Consider the following 19,066-nt stretch of genomic DNA (forward strand, 5'->3'; position numbering starts at 1 on the left):
TTGTACATCCACTGAATGAGCATTATTAATTATGCTCATTAATGTAATGGTGATTAACTAATTACCATTACAATTATGTTTAAAATTATGCCGAAGTGTAGTAATATGCATTTTAAAAAATGAAAGAGACTGGATAAATATAAAGTCAGTCAACTAACGTATAAATCACCGAAACATAGGAACAGAGTTTAGAAGCAAGCTAAAACATTTATAGAGATAGTATTTGTGAATAGGAATGAATCAATAATGTCCTTTTATCCTTCATGTAATTTTTTCCTGTATTCCACATTTTCCTTAAGGACTATGATGACTGTAATTACTATAATTGTTAAATCGAGAAAGAAAATAAGAAGCTAAAGCTTGGCAATAACATAAATCTTAGAAGAGCTGGTAGATTGCTGCTTAGCTGTATTTTTAGGCATGTATTTAAATTGATATCACTGTCACATACACTACTAGTCCATTCTCAAAGGCATTGATGATTTTTTAACGCATTCTGGTTCTTGAGTCTCAAATTGACTTGGGCTGATATAAACATTTCAGTGTTCTTTGAATCACAAAGGTTATTGAAATGTCATTTTATATATAAGATATATATATACATATATATTTATTTATTTATTTTCCTTGAGACAGAGTCTCGCTCTGTCACCTAGGCTGGAGTGCAGTGGTGGGATCTCGACTCACTGCAACCTCTGCCTCCCAGGTTCAGGCGATTCTCCTGCCTCAGCCTCCTGAGTAGCTGGGACCACAGGTGCTCATCACCACGTCCAGCTAATTTTTGTATTTTTAGTACAGACGGGGTTTCACCATATTGGCCATGCTGGTCTCGAACTCCTGACCTTGTGATTGGCCCGCCTCAGCCTCCCAAAGTGCTAGGATTACACGCATGAGCCACCGTCTGGCCCCTCATATATTTTTAATTACAAAAATCATGAAATGAAGAAATTCATTTTTACAAATCTTGTAACTCAAAACAAGAATGTTTTATGTGCATACTGCCAGATCTTCCAAGCTGTTTTACTATTTTAGATTACCCATTTGAAAGAAAATTCACCTGAGTACTGCTTTCGAGGAATGTTTTTGGGTAGTGATGAAATCAGGTGATTACAGGCTGAATCACTGCTGAGTAAATTAGGAAACCATCAAAGCACAGAACTGTATCAACTAGTTTCTTCCTTCACAACATTCTAACAGAGCTCTAAGTCAGACTGACAAATAGGTTGACCCCCTTTGATTTGTTCAAACACATAGCTCTCACAGAAAACACTTCTTGCAGGGAGGTAGAGAGAGCACAGAGAGAAAACAAAACTGAAAGATGAGACATGAAAAATAAAGAAGGAGAAGGTAGTAAAAAGGGGAGGAGTGTTAACCTTCTAAAGAAATTCTATTGTTCTAACCCCAGAAGATAATAAATTCAGAGATTCAGTCAGTCATAGACCCGTAGGGTCAAGGAAATCTAAGTCTTCTTTGGGATACCAGATCCTGTAGGGCAACCTAAAATTACCAAGAAAAACATAAGTAACTGAAAAATTGGAGTTGCCATCCTTCAACATTGATAGGTTACTTATAGGTTACTTAAAGTCTCCTGTTGCAACATTGCAATTCCTGACCATGGTTCACTCCGTGGAAGTAACTAACATGAAGATAGTGAGGAGGAGGAGTCAGTTGGGGACAAACAGCTTCATTCTCATTAAAGGCAAATTCTCATTCTCATGCATGTTTCAAATAATTCATGGCATGATCAATCTTAAATGAAGATAAAAACTGTTTCACAACTAATTCATATTCATAGGATTATTTACTTTCAAAAAGTATTTGAAGTTTAAAAACATATCAATCACAACAAATTACACAGTGAGTTACCTTGTGCTGCTAACCAAAGGAAATACATAAAAATCTTCAAGGCTTCTAAAAAGGAAGTAATGTAGCGCAAAAAAAAAAAAAATAAATTAAAAAAAAAAAAGGGAAAAAGGAGCAAAAATCCTCCTTTCTAAGTCTATATTTTAAAAGAAAAGCTGTAGGTCTCCAGGAAAAAGAAGACATATATAAAGTAACAGGCCAAAATATGGTTCAGATATAATTCAAGATTGGAAAAATCATATTACAAATTAAGTAGGCCTTTAATTAGCAGGGAGACACTTTTGGCCTATAGGAGATGCCACGTTTATCAGTACATAATTTTGCAAACTTTATAATATCATTAATCTATGAAGCTACTATTTAAAACTGTCACTAATGATAGTGATAAGGTATATAAATCTAAGCAAATTGCTACCTCAATTATTTCCTCTTAACATATAGACATTTTTCATACAGTATCAAGGTACTAAGCTGTCTGATTTTTAATGAAAGCTTTGCCTGACTATGAACATTAGCACATCCTACCAGTCATGACCGTGGATATTATCCCATACTCTGAAGAGAGAGAGTAATAACATTTGACACCTTGAACCAGATCTTGTAGGCAACCCTGCAAGAGGGAGGCACAAGTGCCATGTGCAAAGCGTGGGAATAGCTGCAATAGTTGAAGTTTGTGTGGTGTGATCAAGCCCCAAGACACACCCCTGCTTTCACTCTTCTTTTGACAACCTCAGCTCTTTGGTTTTTATCAGGAGATTGGAAGGACCATGGTGTAGGTGGAAGCAGAGGCAGTTCCACCATAGAAGTGACTCTTGATTCTAGCTTTTCCTCTAAATTGCTGTTGCTTTTGCCTTAGGTACAATGCCTGATACAGCACTGAGCACAATGATGGCATATCAAACACCTTACGTTGGGTATCTCATATTTCTTAATGACATCCCTGCAAGGCAAACATCCTACTACCGCCATTTTCCAGACCAAAGAGCTGAGACTCAGGGAGGATAAGCCACTGAGCTGAGATCATATAATTAGCAATGAGCCTAAGTGGGGTTTGAACACAAGTAGTTTTAATTCAACCAGTTGGTTTACTCACTAAATCATCTTGTCTATAGTAATAAGCTATTTTCATCATCATCAGTTCTCTTCACTCTAGTGCCCACTACAAATCAGGGCTACAGTTGGAGGCAGACAAATGTATGTTGAATGCATGCTTGAACTATGCTTTTTGTTTCTTATTTTTAAAAAAAAAATCCCCTTTCTTTCACACACCTGAGACTCCAAGTATATAAAAACTATTTCCGTTTCCTGAAAAAGCGTTTTTAAAAACATTCTTTTTTTTTTAAAATTTATTTATTATTATTATACTTTAAGTTGTAGGGTACATGTGCATAACGTGCAGGTTTGTTACATATGTATACTTGTGCCATGTTGGTGTGCTGCACCCATCAACTCGTCATTTACATCAGGTATAACTCCCAATGCAATCCCTCCCCCCTCCCCCCTCTCCATGATAGGCCCCGGTGTGTGATGTTCCCCTTCCTGAGTCCAAGTGATCTCATTGTTCAGTTCCCACCTATGAGTGAGAACATGCGGTGTTTGGTTTTCTGTTCTTGTGATAGTTTGCTAAGAATGATGGTTTCCAGCTGCATCCATGTCCCTACAAAGGACACAAACTCATCCTTTTTTATGGCTGCATAGTATTCCATGGTGTATATGTGCCACATTTTCTTAATCCAATCTGTCACTGATGGACATTTAATAAATGGTGCTGGGAAAATTGGCTAGCCATAAGTAGAAAGCTGAAACTGGATCCTTTCCTTACTCCTTATACGAAAATTAATTCAAGATGGATTAGAGACTTAAATGTTAGACCTAATACCATAAAAATCCTAGAGGAAAACCTAGGTAGTACCATTCAGGACATAGGCATGGGCAAAGACTTCATGTCTAAAACACCAAAAGCAACAGCAGCAAAAGCCAAAATTGACAAATGGGATCTAATTAAACTAAAGAGCTTCTGCACAGCAAAAGAAACTACCATCAGAGTGAACAGGCAACCTACAGAATGGGAGAAAATTTTTGCAATCTACTCATCTGACAAAGGGCTAATATCCAGAAACTACAAAGAACTCAAACAAATTTACAAGAAAAAAACAAACAACCCCATCAAAAAGTGGGCAAAGGATATGAACAGACATTTCTCAAAAGAAGACATTCATACAGCCAACAGACACATGAAAAAATGCTCATCATCACTGGCCATCAGAGAAATGCAAATCAAAACCACAATGAGATACCATCTCACACCAGTTAGAATGGCGATCATTAAAAAGTCAGGAAACAACAGGTGCTGGAGAGGATGTGGAGAAATAGGAACGCTTTTACACTGTTGGTGGGATTGTAAACTAGTTCAACCATTATGGAAAACAGTATGGCGATTCCTCAAGGATCTAGAACTAGATGTACCATATGACCCAGCCATCCCATTACTGGGTATATACCCAAAGGATCATAAATTATGCTGCTATAAAGACACATGCACACGTATGTTTATTGCAGCACTATTCACAATAGCAAAGACTTGGAATAAAAACATTCTTTAGTGCACCCCTGAGCAGCAACTGAGACCTGTTGGGAACCGGGCCACACAGCAGGAGGTGAGCAGCGGGCAGGCAAGCATTACCGCCTGAAGTCCGCCTCCTGTGAGATCAGCAATGGCATTACATTATCATAGGAGCGCAAAATTTATCATGAACTGCACATGTGAGGGATCTAGGCTGTGTGCTCCTAATGAGAATCTAACTAATGCCTGATGGTGTGAGGTGGAACAGTTTTCATCCCCAAACCGTCCATCCCCAGGGTTTATGGAAAAGTTGGTTCCACGAAACCAGTCCCTGGTGCCAAAAATGTTGGGGACCACCACTTTTCTATGCCTGAAAAAAATCTGTTTTTCCTTCTTACCTAAATAAACTAAATTTTCAAGACCCAGGTTAAATGCCATTGATTTGCCAGGTTAAATACTCCTTGATTTACCCATATTTTATTGATGCCTCAATTTCAGCACATATCTTTCTGTTTTGAACTGAACTATGTAAGTATTGTCTACATCACTAAATAATGAGCTCCTTGGAACATGGGCAATGTTTTCTTTTACTTATGTTTTCTCTGTGCCAAATACAGTGGATACCTAGTGGGCAATTAAAACAAGGTGAGTTACTGGATAAGGCTTGTGAGATGCTGAAATCCATCTCTGAGTGTCTGTGAATATATTTTTTTAAACAGAGAGCCAAATCATGAATGAACTCCCATTCACAATTGCTACTAAGAGAATAAAATACCTAGGAATCCAACTTACAAGGGATGTAAGGGACCTCTTCAAGGAGAACTACAGACCACTGCTGAAGGAAATAAGAGAGGACACAAACAAATGGAAAAACATTCCATGCTTATGGATAAGAAGAATCAATATCATGAAAATGGCCATACTGCCCAAAGTAATTTATAGATTCAGTGCTATCCTTATCAAGCTACCACTGATTTTCTTCACAGAATTGGAAAAAACTACTTTCAAGTTCATATGGAACCAAAAAAGAGCCCGCATTGTCAAAACAATCCTAAGCAAAAAGAACAAAGCTGGAGGCATCACACTACCTGACTTCAAACTATACTATAAGGCTACAGCAACCAAAACACCATGGTATTGATACCAAAACAGATATATAGACCAATAGAACAGAACGGAGGTCTCAGAAATAATGCCATACAGCTACAACCATCTGATCTTTGACAGACCTGACACACACAAGCAATGGGGAAAAGATTCCCTGTTTAATAAGCGGTGTTGGGAAAACTGGCTAGCCAAATGCAGAAAACTGAAACTGGACCCGTTCCTTACACCTTTTACAAAAATCAACTCAAGATGGATCTAAGACTTAAACGTAAAACCTAGGACCATAAAAATCCTACAAGGAAACCTGGGAAATACCATTGAGGACATAGGCATGGGCAAAGATTTCATGTCTAAAACACCAAAAGCATTGACAACAAAAGCCAAAATTGACAAATGGGATCTAATTAAACCAAAGAGCTTCTGCACAGCAAAGGAAACTATCATCAGAGTGAAGAGGCAAACTACAGAATGGGAGAAAAATTTTGTAATCTATCCACCTGACAAAGGGCTAATATCCAGAATCTAGAAAGAACTTAAAACAAATTTACAAGATGAAAACAAACAACCCCATCAGAAAATGGACAAAGGATATGAACACACACTTCTCAAAAGAAGACATTTATGCAGCCAGTAGACACATGAAAAAGTGCTCATCATCACTGGTCATTAGAGAAATACAAATCAAAACCACAATGAGATGCCCTCTCATGCCAGTTAGAATGGCGATCATTAAAAAGCCAGGAAACGACAGATGCTGGAGAGGTTGTGGAGAAATAGGAACACTTTTACACGGTTGGTGGGAGTGTAAATTAGTTCAACCACTGTGGAAGACAGTGTGGCAATTCCTCAAGGATCTAGAACTGGAAATACCATTTGACCCCGCTTTCCATTGCTGGGTATATAACCAAAGGATTATAAATCATTCTATGATAAAGACACATGCACACATATGTTTATTGTGGCAGCATTCACAATAACAAAGACTTGGAACCAACCCAAATATCCATCAATGACAGACTGGATTAAGAAAATGTGGCACATATACACCATGGAATACTATGCAGCCTTAAAAAAGGATGAGTTCATGTCCTTTGCAGGGACATGGATGAAGTTGGAAACCATCATTCTCAGCAAACTATCACAAGATCAGAAAACCAAACACTGCATGTTCTCACTCATAAGTGGGAGGTGAACAATGAGAACACGTGGACACAGGGAGGGGAACATCACACACCGGGGCCTACCTGGGGGGAGGTGGCCTAGGGGAGGGATAACATTAGGAGAAATACCTAATGTAGGTGACGGGTTGATGAGTGCAGCAAAACACCAGGGCTTGCGTATACATATGTAACAACACTGCACGTTCTGCACATGTAACACCAAACTTAAAGTATAATAAAATAAATAAGTAAATAAAAAGCACATGAAAAAAGTTAATGAGTTACTTGTTTTGCCGCTCTAAAGTTTCTTTGCAATCCTTTTCAGAAGTGGGGGAATGGCATAAATAATGTTCTATTTTTAATACTGTTACTCAATTATGCTTGGACAGTTCTATAAAATGTATAATACTTGTATATTTTTTAGACATACAAGTATGCAAGAATTTATTGAAATTAAATAATGCAGTTGCTTTGCCTATGTAAGTGCAGTCAAATAGCAACAGGTCAAATTATATTTGGTAAGAGAAATGAGGTTTTAGATTTAGAAACAGCAGTTCTATCTGTGGACAATAAACTATCTCCTCTAAATAAGTTTATTGTAATGGGTGTAAGAGGAAACTACAATGGCACATATATAGTTAGATTCTGTAAAATAACTATTCTCTTTTCTGAAATATACCATAGAACAGAAAAAGTAAAAAAATGGTTCCTTCTGCTAAATAAAGTAAATTTTGTAAGAAATTAGGGAGAAGAAGAACCATCCCTCTAAGCTTCCATAAGGTCTACATGAATGAAAATCAGGTTGCATTCAGATGAAAATGTCAGCAATAATGGATTAATTAACTGCATCTTCTTTTTAAAATACATAATTAATAGATACCAATATCGGAGGCCTCTTTGTGTTTTGTGTCAATAAAATAGCATTTAAAGAATCCCTCTGTTCTGAAATCTTTAAATGAGAGGAAGCACCTACAAAAATAACCCCCAAAATGAAGTTGTATGTGGCTTCTCAGATCCATAGTGTGTTTTAGAACAAACAACAGGTAAACTTAGAAAAGCAGGAATTTCAAGAACAAGTAATAGATACTGTATCATAGCATGCTGAAATGTCATTCATTAATAATATCAGGATACAAGTTGATGAGAAGTATTGACAGCTGTAATTAAAGATAGTCACCTAACTCCATGTGGACCACACAATGTGGAACAATAATGAGATGATAGAAACCAGTGATGTAACTAGTATGCTGGAAAGAAGTAGGTAATGTAGGTAAAATAGCACAGTTGAAATTTACTCTCTCTTCCTCGTTAATTCGTTACCAAAAATCCACCTACTGAGGTGAGATTGAAAGAGATTTTATGAAGAATGAATAAAATATTAATCCTCGCTGTTATATATGAACAGTCTAGAGGCATTTCAGATAATAGGGAAAGTGTTTCCAAAATGATGAAGACCACAGACAGTGACATATAATATTAATAGTTATCAAACCCTGCCTCTGTGCCTCATATACTCAGCAACACTTTACAATAACTGTAACCTCTCTATAATTTCAATTCCATGCATCCCATGTGGTGACCACCATTGTCTATCTTTTCATTCCACCGTCAGTGTCCTGTACACAATGATCTTCCCACCCCATTGGTGCAGTCTATTCATCCTACCATCCTTTTAATACTCTTCATGTCCTTACTCCTCTTCTTACTTGACTTGCACTTCATGGCCAATCATTATGATGACTTCATTGCCCCTGTTGCTTTGTTGAACTTGTACTCCCTTGCCAAAATCCCAGTCTTGGTTAAGTCCAACTCTGCCTATTCTCTCTCTGCACCTTGTAAGCTGAATGTGGCTGGAGAAAGACATTTGACCACATTGACTGTCGTCTTACTTTTAGAGTCATGACCACGAACCTCAGGTGGTCCCTTAATGCTAGGCGATCACACTATATTTCCCTGGTGCATTCACTGTACCGCTCTCTTAGACACTTTTTTCACCTGTTAGCATGTTTACCTAGATACTCTGTTTTTTTGCTTTTTCAACTGTTTGCATTGCTATCTAAGATTGATCCCTTTGCTCCTGTGTTAGATCCTATTCTCTCTCATCTGCTCAAGTGCATTGCTTCAGCAATTCTCCCCTCTCTCTCCTGCATATATATTTTTCTTTCTACTGGATCATGCAAACTGGCACATAAGCATGCTGTCATTTCCCCATCTTAATAACAAAAATAGTAAACTTTCTCTTGATCCCACTTCTTGGACCAGTTACCAGGACATTTTCTTTCTTGCATCAACATTAGACATCGATGCTCCCTCGGGTTTCTCCAGCGTCACTTATGCTTCTCTCTTCATCTCTGCTGGTAGCTCCTCCTTAACTTTTTAATTTTTGAATGCTCTAGTGCTCAGATCTTGATTATCTTCTTTTCTTTCTCTACACTCCACCCTTGATGACCTCATCCAGTCTTACGGCTTTAAATATCGCAGATAAGCTGGTGACTCCCAGTCACATATCCCTAACCTGGATCTTCTCTCTGAACCCCAGGCCAAAATATCCAAATGCCCTCTGCATATGCCTTTTTGATGTTTAATCTTAAATTTGACAGTCTCAAAACTACTACTCTTCCCTCTCAAACTTATTTCTCCCATAGCTTTGCCATCTCATTTAATGACAATTCCACTCTGCCACTTGCTCAGGCTAAAAACCTTGGGTTCATTTTTCACTTCCTTCACTTTCTCACATCTTCAATGCAACCTGCCTAGAACCCCGTCAGTTCTATCTTCAAATTATATCTGGAGGCTGTCCTTTTATTATCACCTCCACTGCTCTAATTCTGGTCCAAGCCACTGTCATCATTGCATGGATGGTCCAGTGGTCTCCTAATTGGTCTCTCTGCTTTTACCGCTACCCCCAATTACTGGCTGCTCAATTCTCAATACAGCTGTCAGAGCGATGCTTTTAAAACCTGTTTCAGATAGGATGACTTCTCTGTTCAAAACCCTGCAAAGTGTTCCCATTTTACTCATAGTAAAAGCCAAGGTTCTTAGGTTAGCTGTCAAGACCCCTGTATCAGTCTGCTATCACACTGCTAATAATGACTGGGTAATTTATAAAGGAAAGAGGTTTAATTGACTCACAGTTCCACATGGTTGGGGAGGCCTCACAATCATGGTAGAAGGTAAATGAACAGCAAAGTCAGTCATGTCTTGCATAGGGGCAGGCAAGGAGCATGTGCAGGGGGACTCCCCTTTATAAAGCGTCCTATCTCGTGAGACTTATTATCGCAAGAACTGCATGAGAAAGACCAGCGCCCCTGGATTCAATTACTTCCCATCGGGTCCCTCCCACGATACATGGGAATTACGGGAGCTACAATTCAAGATGAGATTTGGGTGGAGACACAGCCAAATCATATCAGCCTTATATTATCTGCTTTCTCTTGTCACATGTTCCCCTCTTTGGTTCCATTTCTTATTCATCCAGCTGTTTTCACTTTATTTCAGCAATATGCTAGCCTTTTCATTAGCTATTTCCTCTGCCTGGAGCAATCTTCCTCCAGTTTTCTACCTGACAAATTCCCTCACCTCCTTCCAGTCTTTGCTCAATGTCATTTTTTTTTTCCACTGAGACCTATGCTGATTTTCCTATGTAATGCTACATTTTGACTTCCTACCTCAGCACTCCTGATTCTCTCTTTGTCCTATTCTACATTATTTTCTCTATATGCATTCATTACTTTCTAACATACTAGATCATTTACTAATATATTACTTCCATGGCATTTTAAATGTCCTCTACCTTTGGAATGTAAGCTCCAGGCAGGCAGGGATCTTTGTTTGGATCGGATGTGTAACTGAAGTATCTAGAAATGAAGCATCTCACGCTGAGTCGGTGCTCAATACATTTTTTTTGAAAGAATAAATGAACATGAATGTAATTTCGTGTGATGTTAAATGTTTTCAAAAGTTACATCTGAGTTTAGATAGATACATTAAAAACACAGAGAAATTGCACACAAATCCCTATTTTTAGCATATCTGATTTTCTTTTGCAACTTCTAGGAGATATCATATCTCCCACCAAGTTGTTAACTTTAGTTTTGGATGTGTGCTGCCATCTAATGAGGTAAATACAAATTACATAAATTTCATTTCCTTCTGCTGTTTCTACAGCCTTGAAGGGAATGTTAACTAGCAAAATCAGATCCAGATCTTTGAATGCATGCAAGTAGAAGCATGCAAACAGTTCTCTTGAAGTCTGAAAGCACCCAATGTACAAAGCTGATGCAGAGTAAAAGATTATATCAATTACAAATGTATTATCTCTACTTCAAATAACATTTGCACAAGAAAATGAAACAAATCATTTTATGGGTCACACTTTTGTTTACAAAATAAACCTCTAGTTTGACCTTGTACTGACCTGAAACACGGGGAATTTCTTAACCGTAAAGTGGAGCCTCCAGGGAAGATTTGCAGGAGATGTAAGAGAGTGAAAGTGAAGTACTGTGTTTTGTTCTCTACACCTGGGAATCTAAAGCTCACCTGGGGCTGGACTTTTAGAGATAGTAGACCACAACTGATTTTATTCAGAAGCCAACTTTGCATGAAATATCTTGCAGGTCTACGGACTTGGTTAAACTTTGAGAACCTTGTGACAAAGGAAGATACTGAGCGGGGCAGAGTCTATTTCATGACCTTGATTGAGTATGCAGCAACATTCTGGATCAACTAAATGAAGACTCGCTCATAACTTAAAATATCATATAAAAATTTAGGCCAGTCACAGTGGCTCATGTCTGTAATCCTGGTACTTTGGAAGATCAAGACAGGAGGATTGCTTAAGCCCAGGAGTTTGAGGCAGCAATAAGTTATGATTGTACCACTGCACTGCAGCCTGCATAACAGAGCGAGAATCTGTCTCTTAAAAAATTTAAAAAATTAAAGCAATTATACTTATTCCTATGGATCCAATGCCTATCACTTAATGTATTATGGGAATATATGAGAGTCTCTCATAGGCTAAAAAATTAACCACAATATGTCGGCAATTTCACAGACCACCTTAATTCATTTTTCCTGGTGTTTTTTATGATTGCTAAAAAAGGACTTTTCTCTACTTTTTGATTTTTTTTTAACTTAAACTGTGTAGGACATATGTAATCTTGAATTAGTAATTGATGTCTTAAAAAGTCACCTTTATTTATAAACCACAAAACCATGTCATTATTATTTATTATGATAATCCGAAACAATAATGTTAAGGCCTTTGGCTTGTTTATTCTTCCAAATTAATTTAATCGAAAATTCCCTGACCTTTAGTGATTGAATGGCATCAGATACAAAGTTGAAAATCAGCATCCTGGCTAAAATTCTATGCAAAACCCAAATGCTACTTAATTGCAGTTTAATAAATCCATTCTCTTTCAATGCTTTTTCTTTTTTATTCTTTTTCTTTGTTTTTCTTTTTGGGGATTTTCTTCTTCTTCTATTTTTTTTCTTTTCTTTTGTTTTTTTTAAATCTTTTTTAATACAGAGCCTCACTCTGTTGCTGAGGGTGGAGTGCAGTGAAACAATCATAGCTCACTGCAACTTTGACTTCCTGGGCTCAAACGATCCTATCATTTCAGCCTCTTGAGTAGCTGGGACCACAGGTGTGCACCACTACACCCTGCTATTTTTTAAATATTTGTAGAGACATGGTCTCACTACCTTGTCCAGAGTGGTCTCAAACTCCTGGGCTCAAGTGATCCTTCCACCTTGGCCTCCCAAAGTGTTAGGATTACGGGTGAAAGCTGCCATGCCCAGCATCTTCCAGTTATTTTTAAATCAACTATGTAAAAATACATTTACCAAGAAAACATTGGCATATAATTCCAGATCATTGATATTTTGATTGGTACCCCTTGTAGTATGACAAACCCTTAGGGAGCCTCTGGGTCAGTATTTCAACTGACCTAAATTTTTGCTCTCTGTTTCTTCTTCCTCTATAAATCATTTTGCCTACTTGAGTGGTTAAAGCTCAGTTCTATTCTTCTTGTCTTCTTCTGTCTCATGCCTGAAGACTACACTAGAGAATTATAATAATCTACAGTATTATATGAGTGGTAAAAACACTGCTCTAAGTAACCTAAAAGACTCTGCTTGTATAAACTGAGTTGTCTCTTATGATGTTGTTAGTCTTGACTTTGTTTCTGGAATGAAATACTAATTACATCATTTTATAATACAAAAACAAAAAATAAAACCATTTTATTTTTATATTCCCAGAAGTAATAGCAATCTATTGATAGCTTTTTGGAAGTTTCTCAGTTGACATTTATGTTGGAAAAATGTGAGTCATGTATTATATTGTTTCCTCAAGGTGATTAATGTGCAATTCAAAGTGAAAAGTTGTTATAGATGCTTATTATCTTTCGTGACCTTTTGCTGTTAGAAATTTTTGTCTTTTTCAGATCGTGTGAAATTTACCTTCAGATAGTCTACTTCTTCTTTCTGTTTCAATGCCAGCATATATTTTAGAGTATGCGATAACTCGAAACAAGCAGAAACTCACTATAGATGTTGTCAGGCATCCTTTTCCCTGTTCAAATCTTCTATTCATTCCTCCCCAAATTGTTCATTTGGTTGAAGTGTTTAACCCTCCCAGATAGATGAGAACCATCTCTTGTCAAGGACATGAGTGACTATGAATGCTTGCTGTAAACTCAAAAAAGGACTGAGTCAGAAGATAATTGAATCTTTCCGATTTCAGCAAATAATTAAAGAGCATTGAATATGTGTGACCCATTTCTGAACCAGAGCATGAAAAAAGAATAGTTGTAGAATTTGGTCAGCCTTGTGGACCTCAGGGTTGGTCTAATCCTTATTGATGAGATGTGGTTAAAAGGCCAAATTTCATAGAGGCAGTCTAAAGTGAACAAATAACCCATATGTTTAATGAGGAAACAGAATACTACTGAATTCATCACCAACAACTAGAATTAGCTCTAGGCAGTGCATAATCACCAACATAGAATAATGGTATTGGCCAGTTACCAAGGAATAGGGAAAATTTTGTTCCAAACAATAGACTTCCTTGTTAGCACAGTTCTATAAATGCTCCTGTCTTGCAGCAAAATGCCTATTTCTCTTTAGTGTTTGACTTAAAATGTAACTTCCTTCAAAACCTAATCTTCAACTCTGGGCATTTGTCACCTTATTGAGCAAAATAAGGATTTTTTGCATGTTCTTATTTGTGTGTGGCTCTCTCACATTAGACCGTAAATTTTACAGAGCTGAAACAAAGTATTTTTTGCTTATTGCATCTTCATTGACTATCACACAGTTCTTAGCTCATAATAAATATTCAGTAAATAATTGTTGAATAAATAGAACCGATGACATAGTTTTTATTTGTGCCAGAAAATGCTTTAGTGTAACTAGGCATGTCTGATTTCCAGTGATAAGCACAGCTTATGTTCAGATATGATCTCTTCTTCTGCTTCCGTACAACCATGTCAGAAAAGAACACACGTGTGAAGTAACAAGGGCTGGAACACATTAAAGGTGAGCTAATGGGGGGTGCAGCTTCTTTAATTATAACAATTTAGAACAGAAATAATCCCCACCGTAAGAGAATTGCTAATCTGGCAGGAGGCAGCAGAATCAGCAAGGTGTCGTGGAAAGTGTGATCACTGGTTAAGACTCAACCTCCAGCTATTCCATTTAGTGAATACAAAGACCTTGAACAAGTAACTTAGCTTCCATGAGTTTCCATTCCTTCATTTGATAGATGAGGGGGCTTGGCTAGATGATGAATAGTTTATTCCTATTTATCAGTTTTTGTTATGCCATAGACTCTTCAATAACCGTGGACACAGAGATTTGTCTTTTCTTTAGCAAGAATAGAAGACAACTAGAGATGGTGGCTGCCCTAGAGATCTTGACACCCAATAAAAAATGTAAAGTCAAGAAACATGAGCCCTTAGAAAATGACGAATCATATCTATCTGTCTATCTATCTATCTATCTATCTATCTATCTATCTATCTATCTATCTATCTATCTATGACAAAAGTATAAATAGGAGGAAAAATCTAGAATCCCAATGCCAGAATCAAGCCACTAGGATAATTAGAATACTTCAGTTAGCAATACTGCAAGTGCACTGCTGGACTTTATACTCTGCTTTTTATTCTCTGAATAATCTTCAGCTAGCTACTTGTTTTCTTCCATTACTCCCTAAAGATACCAGGTCTCAGGAGTAACAAATCAAGCAGGTGCAAGTTCCTTGCTCATGGCCTGTCTACCTGAAATCTCTGTCTTTCTTTCCATTTCTACAGAGAGAGTCAAGGCCTTGCTTGCTTTCTGGGGTAGCTGGTCTGTTTCTGGGGAGGCAAAAATGTCAAGCATTTATCATATCTCATTTGTGACAAAATAACAGTCTAGTGCATTATTTAATCTTGGAATTCTGAGGCTGGTTGATGTAGCTTGATGGCACGGATCCAGGCTTAGAAAACACCTCTCAGGCAGAACTGGGGGGAATGGTTTATGTGCCAGCCTTTGTTCCTGTGCATCCCCGCACTCCCACTGTTCTGAAAGCTGCTGCTCTGGGTTTTCCAGAGAGTCAGAGGAGGATGTGCTTTTCTGGCACTGCCAGTAGCAGCCCAGAGCCCCACGTTCTTGGGGAAGAACCATTTGTTGTCTACTCCTGCGCTTATTCCAGTGTCTTACTGCTCTGGGCTTTAGAAAATTTACTTTTATTTTAATGAATGAATGAATTGATTGATTGATTGATTTTTGAGACAGGGTTTTGTTCTGGTGCCCAGGCTGGAGTGCAGTGCACTATCATAGCTCACTGCAACCTTGAACTCTTGGGCTCAAGTGATCCTCCCACTTCAGCCTCCTGAGTAGCTGGGACTACAGGCATGTGCCACTGTGCCTGGCTATTTAAATTTTTTTTTTTTTTTTGTAGAGATGGGGTATTTTTTGTAGAGATGAGGTCTTGCTATGTTGCCCAGGCTGGTCTCAAACTCCTGGCTTCCAGCAATCCTTCTGCCTCAGACTCCCAAAGTGCTAGGATTACAGATGTAACTCGCTATGCCTGGCCCTGAAATTTTACTAGTGCTATGATGTCAAAAATGCATTCCATTGAAATGTGTACTTGTGACTACTCTTATATGATCTGGTAGTCTCGAGGAACTCTTGGCTAGTAAGGGGGTTGTGTAAAAGTTTCAAATTGACTTGATCTCAATGAAAGAAATAACCTGACATAATTTCAAGCATCCTTTTGTAGGTGACTAAGCCCACTCTACTCTGCTAACTTTCTTAGTCCTGATCCCCAAAGTTTCAATTATATCTTGTAGTGTTTTATTTAAACTTTGTGATTACATGCTTATCTATACAAAGTTCCTGTAAATTCTTTATGGACAATAAAGATCTGATCTCCATAATAATTCACTTACTTAACAAATAATTAGGCACATGCAGTGTTCCAGGCTCTGAGTATATAACTGATGAACAAAACTCAGTTTCTATTCTTAAATAGCATATGACCTTGCGATGCCCGCATGTACGTATAAAAATAATTACAGGGCAGTCTTATGAGGCATGGTATATACACCTACATTCTGCCCTTCCTGTCCCAGCAGCAGAGTGGATGGGTACTGAGGTCATCAGTGGGTAAGGGGAGAAAGTGTTACGGTGTTTTCAGAGTGGCTGAGAGTTTTTCTGAACCAAGAGGAAGGGAAATGATTTTTTTCATAGGAAAACAATGAAAATGATATTTTAGGATGTGGGACAATATTTGAAAAGGAATAGAGACACAAGCAAGCATGGCACATTTGGCAAGTGGAAGGTAGTTTGTTAATGATTGGTTCATATTTAGTTTAGATTTTATCATTGGTGATATAGAATTTTTGGTTATGAAAATGACATAATCAGATATGAGCTTTAGGCAGATCACTTTGGTGGCAATCACTGTGGAAGATGAGGCAAAATATGTGTACAGGGAATAAATCTGTAAATGGTCAGCTATACACGATTACTAATTTCAAATTAAATAAAAGGCTTATGTGTTTAGATGAATCCACGAGAGATGTACATTTCCTCAGCAGGGCTCTGTTTGCAAGCTCAAAGCATCTAGCATTGATAATATGTGAACACATATGCCACTGGGTGGAACATTTGTTGGTTTACACACATAAAGACAGTGCAGATCTCAGAGCCATCTGTCAGATGCTTGGCTAGATGGTGTTAGAAAATCAGCAGATCTTTGAGGTGGCTGAGGAGTAAGATGCTGAAATAATATTGAGTGATAATCCCAAGATTTGAGAAGGACTTAAAACTATTTGATTCTTTAGGTTAATGGCCATTGTTTACTTATGTTTAAGTCTTACTCATTGTTGAGTAGGTGATCATAGGCACTATGTAAGAAAAATGGGCAAATACTACTTCTGGCTTCCTTTTCCCCTTCCTTCTCTCTTTATGTTGTGTGTTTGCTATCTTCCAGGCTCTGAGCTGCATGCCAGGGGGTTCAGGAAGACTAAGATACAGATCTGATCTCATGGAACTCAATTTCTCTTAGAGGAAGCTGGCTGGACAAGAACCGATTATAATTTAGTTAAATTAAATTACATGCAATTTAAAAGTATTATGATAATGGCATAAGCCAAGATTTTGGAGAGCAAAGAACAGTTCATTATTGTTGTCCAGCAGGGCTGCGAGAGTTATCACAGAGTTATCACAGAGAAGGTGACACCTGAGCTGAGTGTTGAAGGATGGACAAGATTTTCCCTTGTTAGGAGATACGTCAACAGGGAATTGCAGACTTCAGACAGACCACAATTTCCTTGCTATTCAAAGACAGCCCCTCAAATCTGTGTTCCATGATGCAAGTACATGAGGACATATGTTAATACTGATGCAGGAGACTCATTAAATTCTAATATTGAATAAAAACTGGAACTTACATATGGGTACGATGCTGATATGGAGAAGGAAAAGAGAAACAGTAATGTTGATTGTTACTATTTGCAAAGTGCTTAATATAACTGATCTCAACTAATCCAAACAGTCAGTTTAAGTGGGTATTAGCACCTATTCATTTCTAAAGATAAGAAAAATGTTCAAGGTTACTCAGTAGTAACAACCAGTATTTAGACTTGCATCTTTCTGACTACAAAAATCAGTGCCATTTTCACTGTACGTAGTTTCCTCTATGTGTCTGTCTTGGGTATACATTGTACATATCTTCATGTGTTATAATACTTGTACTATAAACATATATACATATAAATACATACATAAATATACACATGTATATCTTATTTGTGTTATTTACCATGGTATATACCTATGTTGTTGGAATATTTTTGTTCACTAACATAAGTGATTTGAAAATCAAATTTATTATGCTTTTCAAGATAAATACGTTATTGAAGAATGACTTTGGAAACTTATGTAATGGACATTATCAGGCCTAATCCTTGGGTGAGCTGCGCTCTTTTGTTTTATTGTGGTACAAAATATTAGTAGGACAGCCTGTACCTATGGCAAGACTCAGCCCATCTCTGTGCCTTTTTATTGAGAGACTTTCAACACACAGCTCACTTACTGTTTACAAACACTTACAACTGTTAAAATCTTTCATGTCAACAGGTTGGGGATCTGGCTGTTGAGTCAATGGGGGCATTTTGTTGACTTCATAGGGTTTTTACAAAGGAGATCAAAGGGATGCATTATGTTTCAATACATAACTTTATAGGACAGATGGAATCCACCTTGAAAGACCCATGACACTTAAAGCCAGATTATCAAAAGTTTCAGGCACTAAAACCTATTAGCTTGCTCCAAACTGATCCTCACACTGTCAACCCTTTGTAGCTTCATTTATAGGTAGTGGACAGTCCGATTTGAATTTTAACTACTGCCAAAGTTCAGTCGTGGGTTAGAAGGGTGGCCACTGAAATAGGGGTTGTTAAAATAACGCTCTTGTTTGGTATGAGGACTTGCTCTCTTAAATGATGATATCACACAAATAACTAAGTCACTTTATTTGATTAAAAAAATTACCCGCTTGCAACTTTTGGGAAGAATTCCAGAGCTTAGAATAGTATTTGGCTAGGTGGTAACTTTGCAAATCTGTTCTATCTCTGATGAGAAAAGAGCATGAAAGAAAGTTGTTCATTCTTTCATCTTCCAGAAACTCCAAAGGGATTCTGTTTCTGCCCACATCTAACACTTGAAATACACACAACCTTTGAGTTTCCCCCCCTCAAGCCTTGAAACGGATTGCAGTGTAACAAATGAGGGTGGTGTATTTGAGTATTCCTATTTTTTTTTATCAGTGAAATAAATGATTTCTCTGTATACAAACTATTAATGTTGGACAAAAATC

The sequence above is a fragment of the Macaca thibetana genome, chromosome 8 (genome assembly GCF_024542745.1).
Source record: "Macaca thibetana thibetana isolate TM-01 chromosome 8, ASM2454274v1, whole genome shotgun sequence".
Classification (NCBI taxonomy): Eukaryota; Metazoa; Chordata; class Mammalia; order Primates; family Cercopithecidae; genus Macaca; species Macaca thibetana.